This window comes from Chiloscyllium punctatum, chromosome 25 (assembly GCF_047496795.1).
Source record: "Chiloscyllium punctatum isolate Juve2018m chromosome 25, sChiPun1.3, whole genome shotgun sequence".
Taxonomy (NCBI): Eukaryota; Metazoa; Chordata; class Chondrichthyes; order Orectolobiformes; family Hemiscylliidae; genus Chiloscyllium; species Chiloscyllium punctatum.
The window spans coordinates 17,386,000-17,404,141 of record NC_092763.1 but is presented as its reverse complement, the minus strand read 5'-3'; the positions used below and the strand labels follow the sequence as shown (position 1 = coordinate 17,404,141).

The 18,142-nt window shown below is 42.6% G+C and overlaps 1 pseudogene; it reads left to right on the top strand.

The window, feature by feature from the left end:
• LOC140495616 (sodium- and chloride-dependent neutral and basic amino acid transporter B(0+)-like) overlaps window positions 1-18,142 on the top strand; it is a 39,347-nt pseudogene that overhangs the window by 7,188 nt on the left and 14,017 nt on the right.

Below are 18,142 nucleotides of genomic sequence, written 5' to 3'. Positions count from 1 at the left end.
GATCTGCACTTTTCCAGCAACACATCTTTAAGCTCTGATCTCTAGCATCTGCATTCCTCACTTTCTCCATTCTGCATTCAATCCAAAGATACTGCCACATTTGTGAATAGGTAATGGTGATCACTATTAGTTTCTCAATTTCTTTGACAGCAATTGAATGTTCATTTCCATTTATATTCTTTATCCACTTTTTACACATGTCTGCAGATTACAATGCAGTTTTAAAGTGGATAGTGACAACTATTGCATGGTACCTATTGATATTAAAATATTTAGGTTGCTGTGATATTGCTGCAATTTAAAAATGAATCATTATTTGTGCTGAAAGGTTTTATGTGTTGCTTTCAATAAAAGTATGAAGTAAACTGGGATGGTGTGAATGCTGCAAGTAATGAGTTTAGAACATAAGAACACAAGAGCTAGGAGCAGGAGTAGGCCATCTGGCCTATCGAGCCTGCTCCGCCATTCAATAAGATCATGGCTAATCTTTTCATAGACTCAGCTCCACTTACCGTAGCCTACACACATTCCACAGTCCACTCACCATAACCCTTCAGCCGTTTACTGTTCAGAAATCCAACTTTGCCTTTTTAACAAGGTAGCCTCAACTGTTCTACTTGGCAGGGAATTCCACAGATTCACTAGCCTTTGGTAAAGAAGTTCCTCCTCAACACACTTCTAAATCTGCTCCCCCTTATTTTGAAGCTATGTACCCTCGTTCTCATTTCACCCGCCAGTGGAAACAACCTCTCTGCTTCTATTCTATCTATTCCCTTCATAATTTTATATGCTTCTATAATATCTCCCCTCACTCTTCTAAATTCCAATGACAACCCCAGTTTACTCCATCTGTCTTCATAAGCTAACCCTCTCAACTCTGGAATCAACCTAGTGAGCCTCATCTGCACCTTTGCCAGTGCCAATAAATCCTTCCTTAGGGAAGGAGACCAAACCTGTGCACAGTTCTTCAGGTGTGGTCTCACCAGCTGCAGTATAACCTCCCTGTTTTTAAACTCAATCCCTCTAGCGATGAAGGACAATGTTCTATTTGCCTTCTTAGTTACCCGCTGCATTTGCAAACCAATGTTTTTGTGATTCACTCACAAGGACACACAGGTCCCTCTGCACTGCAGCCTGCTGCAATTTTTCATCATTTTAATAATAGTCCATTTTGCTATTATTCATTTCAAAATGGATGACGTTACATTTAGCAATATTGTCAGACCCTTGCCATTCACTTAGCCTATTAATATCCCTCAGTAAATCCTCAGTGTTCTCTGCAGACTTTGCTCTACTACCCATCCCAGTGTCATATGTGAACTTTGACACACTGCACTTGGTCCCCAACTCCAAATCATCAATGTAAATTGTGAATAATTGCAGTCCCAACACTGATCCCTGAGACACACCACTAGCCATGGATTGCCAATCAGAAAAACACCCATTTATGCCCACTGTTTGCTTTCTGTCAATTAACTAATCCTCTATCGATGCTATTACATTGCCCGTAACACTGAGAATCTTTATCTTATGCAACAGCCTTTTGTGTCACACCTTGTCAAATGCCTTCTGGAAATTGAGTCAGTCACTAAAAAGCATCGCTGGTGGAAGAACGTTTCAGACATTCCAGAGGGAACTTGGCAGTAAATGATAGACAGTAATGATGACCGTCCCATTTAATAGAGATACAGTCCTCCAGAGGGAGCTACTTTGGTCAGTTCACCATGGATTAAGCATATGAGTCCTCAGTATTTTCAAGATTAATGTCATTTTGTCCTTTGAATAAGTTTATGTTTAACTTCCCTCCAGACACTAATTTTATTTTCTATTTAACAGGTCTGGAAAGATGCTGCAACACAAATTTTCTTTTCTGTCTCAGTGGATTGGGGCAGTTTAGTAGCATTGTCATCCTTCAATAAGTTCTATAATGACTGCTACAGAGATACCATCATTGTCTGTCTGTGTTGTTAATTTTGCTACAAGCGCATTTGCTGGATTTGTCATCTTCTCCATCCTTGGACACATGGCTCATGTACAAGACAAGCTTGTCTCAGAGTTTTCCCAGTCAGGTAAGCTGGTAAAAGTATTAAGGGTCAGACAGCTTTAAAGTTCTCTCTGAAATGAATCAACCTGACATTTCAATGATTCCGGTGTCCAGACACAATAATCAATTCTCAGATCCAAATTGAACACATGCTCTGAAGAACAAATTCTGATGAAGGGCTTATGCCTGAAATGTCGATTCTCCAGCTCCTCGGATGCTGCCTGACCTGCTGTGCTTTTCCAGCACCACACTCTCAACTCTGAAGAACAACACACTGCCATGATGTTTGATTTATACTGTACAGGGATTGGAGTTGAATAATGCAATGGAATACCTGGGGATTGAACCCTCACTCTTAAAAGTGAACTTTTGAAATAATCACAAAACATCAAAGCATTCAATTAACATTGTAGTCCAATATAAGATTTGCTTTTTGCCTTAGAATTATATTTTATATGAGCCACATTTCATGTTTTATGAAAAAATTTTGAATGAATTCTACAATTTATATTTATAATGTGAACCACTTTCAGCATATTACGTTTCTAGGTGAATCAGAGTTGGTTTTTATTTATTTATGACATCAATTACCAGTATTGTATTTTTTGCTCAAATTATAATTTGCTCATAGCACATTTTTTATAGAGTTTTTAATGTGATAAACATGTTTCATATAAACATTCTGAGCAATGCCAGTTACATCTTTTGATGATGCTGTAAGAAGTAATTAATAATGACTCAGCCTGCATGGTGGCTCAGTGGTTAGCACTGCTGCCTCTCAACACCAGGTTCCCAGGTTTGATTCCAACCTCGGGTGACTGTCTGTGTGGAGTTTGCACATTCTCCCTGTGTCTGTGTGGGTTTTCTTTGGGTCGTCTGGTTTTCCCTCACGGTCCAAGGATGTGCAGGTTAGGGTGGATTAGCAATGCTAAATTATCAGCACATCATTACACTTTGGTGGCATGAACAATTTTGCGAATGTTGACAAATTAAGAACTAAAAAAATTAAATGGAGGCTACCTCAGTAACCAGGTAACAGCACCATTAACCGTATCATTTCAATTTTATTCACCGAGTAGCTTTCAGTTTAGTCTTCATTGCCTACGCAGAGCCATTGCACAGTTTTCGTGGGCACCATTATGGTCTGTTTTATTTTTCTTCATGCTATTTACTTTAGGAGTTGACACACAATTTGGAAGTTTAGGTAAAAATGGCATTGCATCACTTAAACAACTGATTTATATTGAAAGAATTATGACAGTATTGAGCAAAACAGTAATATTGGTGATGTTGGTGGACACATGCTTAATATTTCTTTGTAACATTTGTTTCCTCATTGTCTGAAAGAAAACTCAATCTCTTTATTTTAAATGATTAGTATCTGTGTTGTAATAAAATTTAGGACAAATTACACCAACATCTGAATAATTTCACAGTGCAATCTGTTTGATATTTATTGTGGTGGGGGGTTTTCAATCTCCACGTTCATGTTCTGCCTCCTTCCTCTGCTCTCATACCTAGACTTCATCCCTTCACATTTGTTTGAGACAGATCTTGCTGCTCAAGGGATGGGGAGTTTTATTTACCTTCCTCATGGGGAGCAGGATGGTCAGCAAACTCAATTGTTAATGTTAAAACTCACTCACATTGAAACATCCCACAAGATGTCTGAGGATAATGATGACACTGTTTTCCTCTGCATCAGAGTAACAGGAACACATCTGAGAAAGTGAATGCTGTAGAGCTAGAGAAATGGATGGAGAAACTTTTTTCTCTGGACTCTAGGGCTTTCGTCTCTCCAGTGATGTGTTATCCTGTTATTGTGCAAGTTATTAATTAATGATTTCATTTGCCATTTTCTTCCATCAGAAACAGTTATGACAGCCTTGCAGGACCAGTTCCCCACATTTCTCCGATCAAAGCACTCTCTTCTGACAGCTGGCATTTGTTCATTATTTTATCTCCTTAGCCGCCTTTGTGTGACATGGGTAGGTTGTAATTTAGTGATGTAAGCTGCTTTCACATGTACTCAGTAACTCTAAAAGATGATTAAATTCACAGAGTGAAATAATAAAGAAGGAGGTGGTGCTCTGGTCCTTTTTGTAGTTGTTGAATATTGTGCAATGATCATGTCATACTGACATCTTGTGATTCTGAGTTCACTCTCACAGACATTGCAATCTCACACTGAGACTGGGAAACTGGACCTTGTTCTATTCATTTGAAGATATGGTATAAGATTGTTCAGCAGGCATATTTGTTAGTGAGATTAGTTGTCACAGGGAAGCACAGCTGATCTCCCTTCACAATGTGTACTGCGTGGGTTTTATAGCTGTTAGTGACATATATTACATCGAGGCTTCTAGCTCATCAGCATGTTCCTCTTAAAGTGATATTACCATACTCCATTTTTCTCTCCAAGATCACTTAACATCTATTAATGAAAATAAATGTATCTCAGCTGGTTATGAGAACTGTCCTTGCCTTCAAAGTTAAGTCACTGTGTATAGCAGTTTAAGAAATGAACAATTTAAGGCTACATAATGTATCAATGATTTAACAATCCTCTCCGATGTCATGATCATATATCCTTTCTGAGATTTAAATCAATCAACTGGCTGCTCTTGACTCACTGGTATTTTGCTGTCTTTTGCGTTTTAAAGTGCAGATTGTTTTCATGGTGGGGTTCCACAGTTTTATTGCCTGAGTTTATACCTGGTGGTGTTTTGTGCACAATTGTGCTCAATGTTATAATGTAGTACAATTCCCTGAATTGTCTCTTCTTTCCCCTTCTCAATTTTCCATTGGATATTGTGACCTTTTGCGTTCAAGGCTCACTGTACTTCCTGAATACTTCTGCAGGTGACCATGTTCGCTGGATGGGATGTACAATTCAAACCTTTTACCATTCACACACACTGTACAATTCCACACCCAGATGGCGACTGTCTGCTGCCTTCATTCTCCATTGACTATCAAGTAGTTTATCCCATATTTCTGATGACTTGGTGAAGTTGTTCGGACTTGCTTCTAAACATGATTGTTATTGGTGACGGAGAGCCCATATCAAGGGATATTGTTGTTACATGTGACATAGCAATATGAAGACGGTGTTTCGATGCCCTGCATTTCGTGACAGATGATTGAATAGTATTTCATTCAACAAAACTGTTGTGTCTGGGATAATGTAGTGAGGCTGTCATATGATTTAGGCCCCATTTAGTACACATGCAAGGACATGTCCTATGTCCATTAAAGATTGGGTTGTAGTCCAGTTTCAGATGTTTTCTCCAGGTACACTAAATAAAATGCATTTTGTACTCGTGGTGACTGCCATGGGTGTAGTTGGGATATTCTTCCAATGTCTGGTGGTTGGAAACTTGGAAAATTAGCCAATGACTTGGAGAAAAATTGGCATCATGGACAGTAAATAAATATTTTCCAATCTTTCACCAAGCGTAAAATGGAATCTTGAGAGGGTAGAGAGATCCTTTCCATTGATGTGATGGATGACTTCGACATGCCTGATACACCCCCACTGTCTTCTTGATTTTCCTGTTGATCCCTGACCAATACACAGTGAGTTGTACAGGGGCAGTTTTCACTCAATGCCCATATGCTATTGGTATAATTCAGCAATATAGCTTGGTAAAGAGCTTCAGCTACAAGCATCATTGTATGTTTGAAGGTTGTGCCTCTTGAAGGACATCTAAATCATCTCTGATTGGAGTGCATCTGGCCCCTTTTGTATCCTATCCGGCTAGAACTCCATAATAACTTTCCAAAATGCCTTCAGTTGTGGCTCATTTGTTATCTTTTTCTTGAAGTGATTGTGCTTCTGTTGACCAATACTCATCAGTTTCATACTGACAATATTTTCTCATTTAATGTTTTGTAAGTCGAGCGAAATAGCCAGTCATATTAGGCTTTGGTCTATCTCTCATTCTGTCTGAAGTAACTATTTTGCTGCCCGGTTTGTAACAAATATCAAAGTTGTATCCCTGACCTTTTACAAGACGTCGTTGTAATCTAAGTGGTGCATTTGTCTGTGATTTACCCTCGAAGGATTTTCATGGTTTGTTTCTACAATGAATCATTTGCTACACATACACACATGGAATCTTGCTTTAATGCACACCAGAGCAAATGTTTTATGCTTTATGTTCAAATAGTTAGATTGTTATTAGAATAGAATTTGGATCCAAATGCAATTGAATTAACATATTGCACCATGTATGCTCCTACCAATGTTTTACGATGCTGTAACCATCAAATCTGTCTCTTTCTTTGATTTATGGTATTGCAGAACACATCTCTTCTGACAATGTTGATTTAAGTGACATGAACATATGGTCCTCCTGCCACACACGTAGGACATTCCTCCTTAAGAGGTCTCTTAATGATGATGCTTTATCGGCAAAGGTTGGCATGCAAGGTGCTCAGAAGTTTAAGTAAAATCCAATGCATCTGTGCTGATGTTTCCACTTCATGTTTTGTTTTTATATTTGATCTGGGCACAAAAGCAGGAGGTTGCATCACTCAGAATGTGCCGAGTTTCCTTGTGCAATTGCTTTCTTTTCAGCCAGTTACCTATCAATCCACGAGTCAAACACTTCACTTTCCTGCCTCCAGCTGAGACCTTTGGAGCTCCAACTTCCCGGTGTCGTAATTAAATGGCAACCAGACAGAACTTTACTCTCTGCAATTCAGGGATTTCTCTCCACCCCTGTTCATCACTGCCACCCACCAATGGAGGAGTCAGGCATCAGGCAAAACATGGTGCCAACCCCTGAGGGTTGGCAACGGGAGGCAGCCCTGGACAAAAGTGACTGTGGAGGTAAGTGGCCTTTGGTAATTCAAGGGATCCTGGTTCCAGTTCCACAAGAGAATGAATGGATTGCTGCCCTCTGCCAGGGCGCGTAGCACTCAGTGTAACACTTAATGCTTCTTGTCTCTGAGTGTGAGTTAGCACTGGATAACTGGGGCTCTTTCCGGGGTAGATGAGACTCTACAAACAGGAGGGTCTTCACCTGAACCAGAGGGGTACCAGCATCCTTGGGTGGGGAGGAAGAATTTGCTCACACTTTTCAGGTGGGTTTAAACTAATTCAGCAGAGGGGTGGAACCAATATTGTAGTTGGAGTATAAGGGAGGATGGGAATAGTGAAGGCAGAACTAAGATTTCAAGATTGTAAGAAGGCACTGACAGGCAAGAAGTTGATTTGAAGTGTATCTATTTCAACGCCAGGAGCATCCGGAATAAGGTGAATGAACCTGCAACATCAGTTGGTACCTGGGATTTTGATGTAGTGGCCATTTCAGAGACAATAGTAGAACAGGGACAGAAATGGTTATTGCAAGTTCCCAGATTTAGATGTTTCAGTAAGAACAAAGAAAATGGTAAAAGAGGGGGTGCTGTGGCACTGTTAGTCAAGGACAGTATTGCAGTTGCAAAAAGGACGCTTGAGGACTCGTCTACTGAGGTAGTATGGGCTGAGATTAGAAACAGGAAAGGAGAGGTTACCCTGCTGGGAGTTTACTAAAGGCCTCTGAATAGTTCCAGAGATGTAGAGGATAGGATACAAAAGATGATCCTCTATAGGAGCGAGAGTGTCAGGGTAGTTGTTATGGGGTACTTTAACTTTCCAAATCCTGACTGGAAATACTATAGTTAAAGTACTTTAGCTGGGTCATTTTGTTCAATGTGTGCAGGAGGGTTTCCTGACATAGTACATAGACAGGCCAACAAGGGGTGAGGCCACATGAGATTTGGTACTGGGTAATGAACTCAGCCAGGTGTTGGATTTGGAGGTAGGTGAGTACTTTGGTGATAGTGACAACAATTTGGTTATGTCTACTTTAAAATGATGGAAAGGGATAGGTATATACTGCAGGGCAAGAGTTATAGCTGGGGAAAAGGCAATTACAATGCAGTTAGGCAAGATTTAGGATGCATAGAAGGGGAAAGGAAACTGCAGGGGATGGGCACAATTGAAATGTGAAACTTATTCAAGGAACAGCTTTGGGGATCCTTGATAAGTATGTACCAGCCAGTCAGAGAGGAAGTTGTCAAGCATGGGAGCTATGGTTTACTAAGGAAGTTGAATCTCTTGTCACAAGGAAGAACAAGTCTTATGTTAGGATGAGATATGATGGCTCAGTTAGGACATTTGAGAGTTACAAGTTAGCTAGGAAAGACCTAAAGAGATAGCTAAGAAGAGCCAGGAGGGGACAGGCAATGTCATTGGCGGATAGGATCAAGGAAAACCATAAGGCTTTCTACAGGTATATCAGGAATAAAAGAATGACTAGAGTAAGATTAGGGCCAATCAAGGACAGTAGTGGGAAGTTATGTGTGGAGTCAGAGGAGACAGGGGAAGCGCTAAATGAATACTTTTTGTCAGTATTCACACTAGGAAAAGACAGTGGTCGAGGAAAATACTGGGATGCAGGCTACGGGACTTGATGGGATTGAGGTGCATAAGGAGGAGGTGTTAGCAATTCTGAAAAGTGGAAAAATAGATAAGTCCCCTGGGCTGGATGGAATTTATCTTAGAATTTCTAGGAAGCCAAGGAGGGGATTGTTGAGCCTTTGGCTTTGATCTTTATGTTGGTAATTGTCTACAAGAATAGTGTCAGAAGACTGGAGGATAACAAATGTCCCCTTGTTCGAGAGGGGGAGTAGAGACAACCCTGAAAATTATAGACCTGTGAGCCTTACTTCGATTGTGGTAAAGTGTTGGAAAAGTTTGGAAGACATAGGATTTATAATCATCTAGAGAGCAATAAGTTGATTAGAGATAGTCAACACTGCTTTGTGAAGGGTAGATTGTGCCTCACAAACCTTATTGAGTTATTTGAGAAGGTGACCAAACAGGTAGATGAGGTTAAAGTTGTTGATGTGGTGTATATGGATTTCAGTAAGGCATTTGATATGATTCCCCATAGTAGGCTATTACACAAAATACAGAGGCATGGGATTGAGGGCGAGTTAGTGGTTTGGATCAGAAATTGTCTCTCTGAAAGGAGACAGAAGGTGGTGGTTGATGGGAAATATTCATCCTGGAGTTCTGTTACTAGTGGGGTACTACAAGGATCTGTTTTCGGTCTACTGCTGTTTGTCATTTATATAAATGATCTGGATGAGGGCATAGAAGGATGGGTTAGTATATTTGCGGATGACACTAAGGTCAGTAGAGTCGTGAACAGTGACAAAGCATGTTGTAGGTTACAGAGGGACATAGATAAGCTGCACAGCTGGGCTGAGAGATAGCAAATGGAATTTAATGTGGAAAAGTGTGAGTAGTAACAGGAAGTAGTAACAGGAATGCAGAGTACTGAGCTAATGGTAAGATTCTTGGTACTGTAGATGAGTAGAGAGATCTCGGTGTACAGGTACTTGAAAGTTGCCACCCAGGTTGATACGGTTGTTAAGAAGGCAGACGGTGTGTTAGCTTTTATTGGTAGAGGGATTGAGTTTCAGAACCATGAGATCATGCTGCAGCTGCACAAAACTCTGGTGTGGCCACACTTACAGTATTGTGTACAGTTTTCGATACCGAAATATAGGAATGATGTGGAAGCTTTGGAAAGGGTTCAGATGAGATTTACTAGGACGTTGCCTGGTATGGAGGGAAGGTCTTATGAGAAAAGGCTGAGGGACTTGAGGCTGTTTTTGTTGGAGAGAAGAAGGTTGAGCGATGATTTATTTGAGACATATAAGATTGTCCACCTGATCTTATCCTTTGACTATGAGAGCCTTTTTCCTATGATGGTGTTGGCTAGCAAGAGGAGACATAGCTTTAAATCAAGGAGTGGTAGATATAGGATAGATGTCAGAGGTAGTGTCTTTACTCGGAGAGTAGTAGGGCCATGGAACGCACTGCCTGCAACAGTAGTAGACTCACCAATTTTAAGGTCAGTTAAGTGGTCATTGGATAGACATACGGATGAAATTGGAATAGTGTAGGTTAGATTGGCTTCAGATTGGTTTCACAGGTCAGCGCAACATCATAGAACATAGAAAAATACAGCGCAGTACAGGCCCTTGGGCCCTCGATGTTGCGCTGACCGAAGCCTACCTAACCTACACTAGCCCAATAACCTCCATATGCTTATCCAATGCCCGCTTGAATGACCATAAAGAGGAGAGTCCACCACTGATACTGGCAGGGCATTCCATGAACTCACAACCCGCTAAGTAAAGAATCTACCCCTAACATCTGTCCTATACCAACCTCCCCTTAATTTAAAGCTGTGTCCCCTAGTAACAGCTGACTCCATATGCGGAAAAAGGTTCTCACTGTCAACCCTATCTAAACCCCTAATTATCTTGTACACCTCTATCAAATCTCCCCTAAACCTTCTTTTCTCCAATGAGAACAGCCCCAAGTGCCTCAGCCTTTCCTCATACGATCTTCCTACCATGCCAGGCAACATCCTGGTAAACCTCCTCTGCACCCGTTCCAGTGCCTCCACATCCTTCCTATAGTATGGCGACCAAAACTGTACACAATACTCCAGATAAGGCCACACCAGAGTCTTATACAACTGCAACATGACCTCAGGACTCCGGAACTCAATTCCTCTACCAATAAAGCCCAGTACGCCATGTGCCTTCTTCACAGCACTATTTACCTGGGTGGCAACTTTCAGAGATCTGTGTACATGGACACCAAGATCCCTCTGCTCATCCACACTACCAAGTAGCCTACCATTAGTCTAGTAATCCATCTTCTTGTTACTCCTACCAAAGTGAATGACTTCACACTTAGCTACATTGAACTCGATTTGCCACCTTTCTGCCCAGCTCTGCAACTTATCTATATCCCACTGTAACCTGCCACATCCTTCTTCGCTGTCCACCACTCCACTGGCTTTCGTATCATCCGCAAACTTGCTCACTCAGCCTTCAAGCCCCTCCTCCAGGTCATTTATAAAAATGACAAACAGCAATGGTCCCAAAACAGATCCTTGTGGAACACCGCTAGTAACTGCACTCCAAGATGAACCTATACCATCAACTACTACCCTCTGTCTCCTTCCAGCCAACCAATTCCTAATCCAAACCTCTAATGCACCCTCAATGCCATACCTCCGTAATTTTTGCAGTAGCCTACCATGGGGTACCTTATCGAACACCTTGCTAAAATCCATATACACCACATCTACTGCTTTACCCTCGTCCACTTCCTTGGTTACCTTCTCAAAGAACTCAATAAGGTTTGTGAGGCACAACCTGCCCTTCACAAAACCATGCTGACTATCCTTGATCACATTATTCCTATCCAGATGTTCATAAATCCTATCCCTTACAATTCTCTCTAAGACTTTGCCCACAACAGAAGTGAGACTCACTGGCCTATAGTTACTAGGGCTGTCCCTACTCCCCTTCTTGAACAAGGGGACCACATTCGCTATCGTCCAGTCTTCTGGCACTATTCCTGTAGACAACGACGACATGAAAATCAAGGCCAATGGCTCCGCTATCTCCTCCCTAGCTTCCCAGAGGATCCTAGGATAAATGCAATCAGGCCCATGGGACTTATCTATTTTCACCCTTTCCAGTATTCCCCAGACCTCTTCCCTACATACCTCAAAGCCATCCATTCTAATCACTTGTGACTCAATATTCACATCAGCAACAATGTCCTGTTCCTGAGTGAATACTGACGAAAAGTATTGATTTAGTGTCTCTCCAATCTCCTCTGCCTCCACGCACAACTTCCCACTACTATCATTGACTGGACCGATACCTACCCTAGTCATCCTTTTATTCCTGACATACCTATAGAAAGCCTTAGGGTTTTCCCTAATCCTACCAACCAAGGACTTTTCATGTCCCCTTCTCGCTGCTCTTAGCTCTCTCTTTAGATCCTTCCTGGCTACCTTATAACTCTCAATCGCCCCAACTGAACCTTCACGCCTCATCTTTACATAGGCCGCCCTCTTCCCTTTTACAAGGGATTCCAATTCCTTATTAAACCACGGCTCCCTCACAAGACCCTTTCCTCCCTGCCTGACTGGTACATACTTATCAAGGACACCCAATAACTGCTCCTTGAACAAGGTCCACATATCATTTGTGTCCTTCCCTTGAAGCCTATTTTTCCAATCCACACATCCTAAGTCATGCCTCACCGCATCATAATTTTCCTGCCCCCAGCTATAACTCCTGCCCTGCAGTGCACACTTAACCCTCTCCATCACTAGAGTAAAAGTCACCGAGTTGTGGTCACTGTCCCCGAAGTCTAACACCTGGCCTGGTTCATTACCTAGAACCAAATCCAGTATGGCCTCGACTCTTGTTGGCCTGTCTACATATTGTGTCAGGAAACCCTCCTGCACACATTGGACAAACACCGACCCATCTAACGAACTCGAGCAATAGCTTTCCCAGTCAATATCTGGGAAGTTAAAGTCCCCCATAACAACCACCCTACTACTTTCACTCTTCTCCTGAATCATCCTTGCAATACTTTCCTCTACATCTCTCGGACTATTAGGAGGCCTGTAGAAAACTCCTAACAGGGTGACCTCACCTTTCCTATTTCTAACCTCAGCCCAAACTACCTCAGATGGCAAGTCTTCCTCCATCGTCCTTTCCACCGCTGTAATACTATCCTTGACAAGCAATGCCACACCTCCCCCTCTTTTACCCCCACTTCTGACCCTACTAAAACATTTAAACCCTGGAACCTGCAACAGCCATTCCTGTCCCTGTTCTACCCACGTCTCTGTAATGGCCACAACATCGAAGTCCCAGGTACCAACCCACACTGCAAGTTCATCTACCTTATTTCTTATACTTCTGGCATTGAAGTATACACACTTCAAGCCACATTCCTGTTTACTGGCACCCTCCTTCGAGATCGATGCCTTGTTCCTAACCTCCCTACACTCAAGGTCCTGTACCCTAAAGCTACAGTCCAGGTTCCCATGCCCCTGCAGAGTTAGTTTAAACCCTCCCAAAGAGCAGTAGCAAACCTCCCCGCAAGGATGCTGGTGCCCCTCAGGTTCAGGTGGAGACCATCCTGTTTATAGAGGTCCCTCCTTCCCCAGAAAGAACCCCAGTTGTCCAGAAACCGGAATCCCTCCCTCCTGCACCATCCCTGTAGCCACGCATTTAACTGTTCTCTCTCCCTATTCCTCGACTCTCTATCATGTGGCACGGGTAACAGACCAGAGACAACAAGTCTGTTCGTTCTAGCTCTGAGCTTCCAACCTAGCTCCCTGAAGGCCTGCCTAACATCCTTGCCCCTCTTCCTTCCTATGTCTTTGGTGCCAACGTGGACCACGACCTGGGGCTGCTCCCCCTCCCCCTTAAGGACCCGGAAAACACGATCAGAGACATCACGTACCCTTGCACCTGAGAGGCAACATACCAAACGTGAGTCTCTCTCGCCCCCACAAAACCGCCTATCTGTGCCCCCCACTATTGAGTCCCCAATAACTATCGCTCTACCTTTCTCCGCCCTTCCCTTCTGAGTAACGGGGACAGGCTCCGTGCCAGAGGCCTGAACCTCGTTGCTTACCCCTGGTAAGTCATCCCCCCCACAAGTATCCAAAAAGGTATACTTGTTATTGAGGGGAACGACCACAGGGGGTCCCTGCACTGGCTGCTTCCTCCCAGTCCCCCTCACTGTCACCCATCTGTCTATAACTTTCAGAGTAACTACTTCCCTAAAGCTCTGATCTATGACCACCTCTGCCTCCCGAATGATCCGTAGTTCATCCAACTCCAGCTCCAGTTCCCTAACACGGTCTTGGAGGAGCTGGAGATGGGTGCACTTCCCGCGAGTGTAATCAGCAGGGACGCTAATGGCTTCCCTCACCTCAAACATCTTGCAAGAGGAACATTGCACTGCCTTCGCTGCCATCCCTCTAAAAGGTAAACTTTAAAAAGAAAACTGGATCTAAAGAAACAAACACGCAAAATGCAGCACTTACCTACTTACCACAACGGGTCTTATTATTAGTTTAGAGGAGGAGAGTGGGTGGGAGGCTCTACCCCTGTAGTGCCTCTGGTTCCTCGCCTGCGCGCTTTTATAGAGAGAAAAAAAACCTTCCCAGGTAAGCTAGCGCGACATCAGCTTCCGGGTCCGCTAGGCGCTTAAAAAAAACTTTAAATTTCAACCGTTTAAAAAAAACAATAACTGGAATATACCGCGACTTAAAATAAACACCATCAGACAGCCGTTACCTGCTCTGTCGAGAGAGTGAGCAAGGGCCGAAGAGCCTCTACTGCGCTGTAATGTTCTATGTTCTGAGTTCTAGAAAAGCTTTCTTCTCCATCAATGTTCAACTCCACCAATGACAGGCTTTGGAGATCCTCACTAGATGACCTGAGAGTGGCCAGGACACATGCAGACAAGAGAACTCACACGTTCCTGTCTCTTTCCAAGATCCACAAAGTAAACAGCGATGGCTGCTGGAAAACAAGGGTGTCCCCTCACCAAAATGGCTCATGGTACCTTTTGAAAACCGTCTGACTGGTGCAGAACAGAGATGCAATACTGCTCCCACTTCCCCAGAGCCAGAGAGCACTATCCTCCTTAAGATGAGGTTTTAATGCTGGAACAACTCCCATGGGGGCTCGTGTTATAGCCCAAGATGGGTGTGCCACATTCCTGGTAGAAGGCTGCACCCTTTACAGTGGACTGCCTGACCGAGGCACCAGAGATCATGCAGACTCAAGCCAATATAGCAGAGTCTGCCCAAGCAGACTGTTACCTGTGAGCACATACGTGCCTCCATGACCACCGTGGAGACTCAGAATCTCTGCTGGATGTGGGCAGTGCCCCTCACTCCCTTACTTTATTCATTCATTCACTTCCTCACTCAGGATCTATCTGGCTCTCTCCTTCTTCCTTGTCTGAAGACACAACATCTGGCTGGTCCATCTCCACCTCTTCTGTGTTCACACCCCATCTTTGAGCTTCTCTGGATCTTCCTGAGCAGTCCAGACAATGGAAGTGCATCTTCAGTAGGCCATTTGTCTGTCCAATCATGGCTCTGATGGGCGGCATTATAGCACATTTACCATCAATCTGAGTTGCATAGTGGTTCGGTGTGCCAACATATTGACCTTAGCATGCTGCTGTCTGTCTCTTCTGTGCACCGACCTCCAGGCATCTGACTCAGTCTTAGGGAATTGTCATCCATATGTCAGCCCTGAAGATGAAGCAGTAGAGCAAACATTCAAGGAATCTGGGAATTGTGTGCAGTGTAAGCATTGTGACATGAACATCCTTTGATCATGGATTCAAACAGACATGCATGAATGTTGTCCATTGCTATCAATGATCTAGACATTGAGTGAAATCCCTTCCTGTTCAGGAACCTGTTTGGATGTTGCCAGGGAGCTGTGAGTACCATTTGCTTACAGCTGGTTATCCCATATGCTTGAAGGAACCCAGTGCTGGCTGTAAATGTAACAGCACCATCACCTTGGTTGTCTGGTTCCAGAGCGAACTGGGCAAGCTATATTTTTTTCCTGGAAAAATCTTCACAGACATCATGAGTGCACTTGTTGATTGCGTTTGGGAGATGCCAGTAGAGCCACCTACTAATGGAGATGCTGCTGAGGACCTTCAATGCCACTGTGATCTTCAGAACCACAGGCATTCAGCTGTCTCTCAGGGCACAAGACCTGCAGGAGGCTGGCAGCTATAAGTGATGCTGTTGCTTCCATCTGCCTCATGTATCTGCCTCACTTTCAATACACCTTTCTCTTCAGGCACTGCTTTGGTCACCCACAGCTGCAGTCCCTTGAGCCTCATACCTATGGTTCTGTTGGCACTGGCCATTCCTCCTCCTTAACCTCAGCATTATCAGTACAGCTGTCAAACATCTGACTCTGAAGCAATGGCCTGTGATGGAATATCAGAAACTAAAATGTTTGTTTCATTTTGGAGTGAAAAAAAAATGTTAAGAGCTATGGGTCTCCTCGTGTTTGAAAAGCAAAAAATTAATATGCCAATGTGGCACATTTTTGGAAAGCTAACATAATTTTATCACTTCCTGCAAGGTTAATTGGATACAGAAGCAGAGATTTTAAGCGTCAGTTATACAGGGCACTGGTGTACCATATCTGCAGTGGTCGATACAGAATTAGTTGTATTATTTAAAGAAGGATGCAAATATATTCAAAGTACTTCATAACAATTGTGCCCTTACTAAATGGTGGAGCAAGCACCTCAGGACAGAAAGAGCTATGCCTGATCCATGTTCATCTATTCATATGTTTGTGTTGAATTGAATTGAATTGAATTTATTGTCACGTGTACTGAGGGACAGTGAAAAGCTTTGTCTTGCAAGCAATACAGGCAGATCACAAACAGCAAAAACAAAACACAGGTACAGGCGAATGTTATGAGTTTGTGAGTCCTTTCAGTATTCTAACAACACTAGGGTTAGACAATGGGAATATAGTTGAGATACTGAGCGGGGAGGGAGATCATTGCTATTTCCCATGAGATCACTCCCATGAACACAGTGTTCCTAGGCAGTTAAAACTGGAGACAAAGGGTTAAGATGTGGCGGTACAGTGGCTCACAGGGTAGCATGGTGACTCAGTGGTTAGCACTGCTGCCTCACAGCACCAGGGACACAGGTTTGATTCCACTCTCAGGTGATTGTCTGCATGGTGTTTGCACATTGTCCCCGTGTCTGTGTGAGTTTCCTCCCACAATCCAAAGATGGGCAAGTTAGGCAGATTGGCCATGCTAAATTGCTCAGGGAAGTGCAGGCTAAATGGATTAGCCATGGGAAATGTAAGGGTATACACGAAGAGGGGTGGGATGCTGATTGGTGTGGACCCATTTGGGCCAAATGGCCTGTTTCCACACTGTAGCAATTCTATGTACAGAAAGTGTCATGCTTTCTAAATCTGGAAAGTATTGGACACAAATTTTTATCTCCTCATTTCAAAATTGACATTTAGTTATCAATGGAGAAGGGAAAACAGCAACATATTTGATGCCCAAACATAAATGAATGACAGAAAATCGAGCATCAAGTTAGAATTGTGTTGGAACAATTCTTAAGATGAGTCATACCAGACTCAGAACGATAACTCAATTTCTCTTTTCACAAATGTTGCCAGGTCTACTGAGTTTCTCCAGCATTTTCTGTGTTTGTTTCAGATTTCTATCATTTGCAGTATTTTGCTTTACTTATAATTGTGGGTTTTACAAATACCCACATGTATATACATTTCAAATCTCATCAAAATCTGCATTTGAAAGTAGGAATACTGTGATCCTCCTGTATAACTTCATTGAATTTTCAATGTAATTTTAGGCTGGGATTTACTGGTTAAATTTTATGGATCATTACATTACGGGCTGGATTCTCGTTATAACAGCTCTCCTGCAATTCATTGGTTTCAGCTGGTCGCTCAATCATGAAAAATGCTGAAACAAAATAAATTACATTAAATTATTGTACTTTGTGGACCTTAAGGTTTCTTTAGTAAAATGGAACCAAATGAATTGTTTGATGGGTGTGGCAATTTGTATCAGAAGGTGATGGGAATTCAAGTGCTCTTTTTATTTGTTAAAGATCTTCCCCTACAGAAACCAAAATGAAACACAGAGTTTACTTTTGTGTCCTTCATTCGTGATCCAATTGATTTTCCTGGATTACAGCTTGGGGACAATTTAATGCAGTCATTGTCTTGTTAATTGCTGATACTTGTATTTTTTCATAGATCCAAGACCAAATAGGCAGTTTGTCGTTAGACGGCTTCACAAACATGGGATGTGCAATGGTACCTGACTCACCTTCAGTAGCAGGGATAATATTAGCAGCCAGCTTGCAGTTATTGTATGTTTGTTCGATGTAATTAGGCAGCACAGAGCCCAAACTATGTAAGTGTGAATTTTTATAGCAATATAAGTACTTAAGACAATGAGACCATTGGATGGAGGAGCTGAAGTAGGCCATTCAGCCCATTGATACTGCTCCACCATTTGATGAGGTTTTGGATGATTTGACGATCCTTAACTCCACTTTCCTACCATTTCCCCATAACGTTTGATTCCTTTATTGATTTTCAATTTGTCTATCTTACTTGAATAGCCTTCTAAACCCAGCC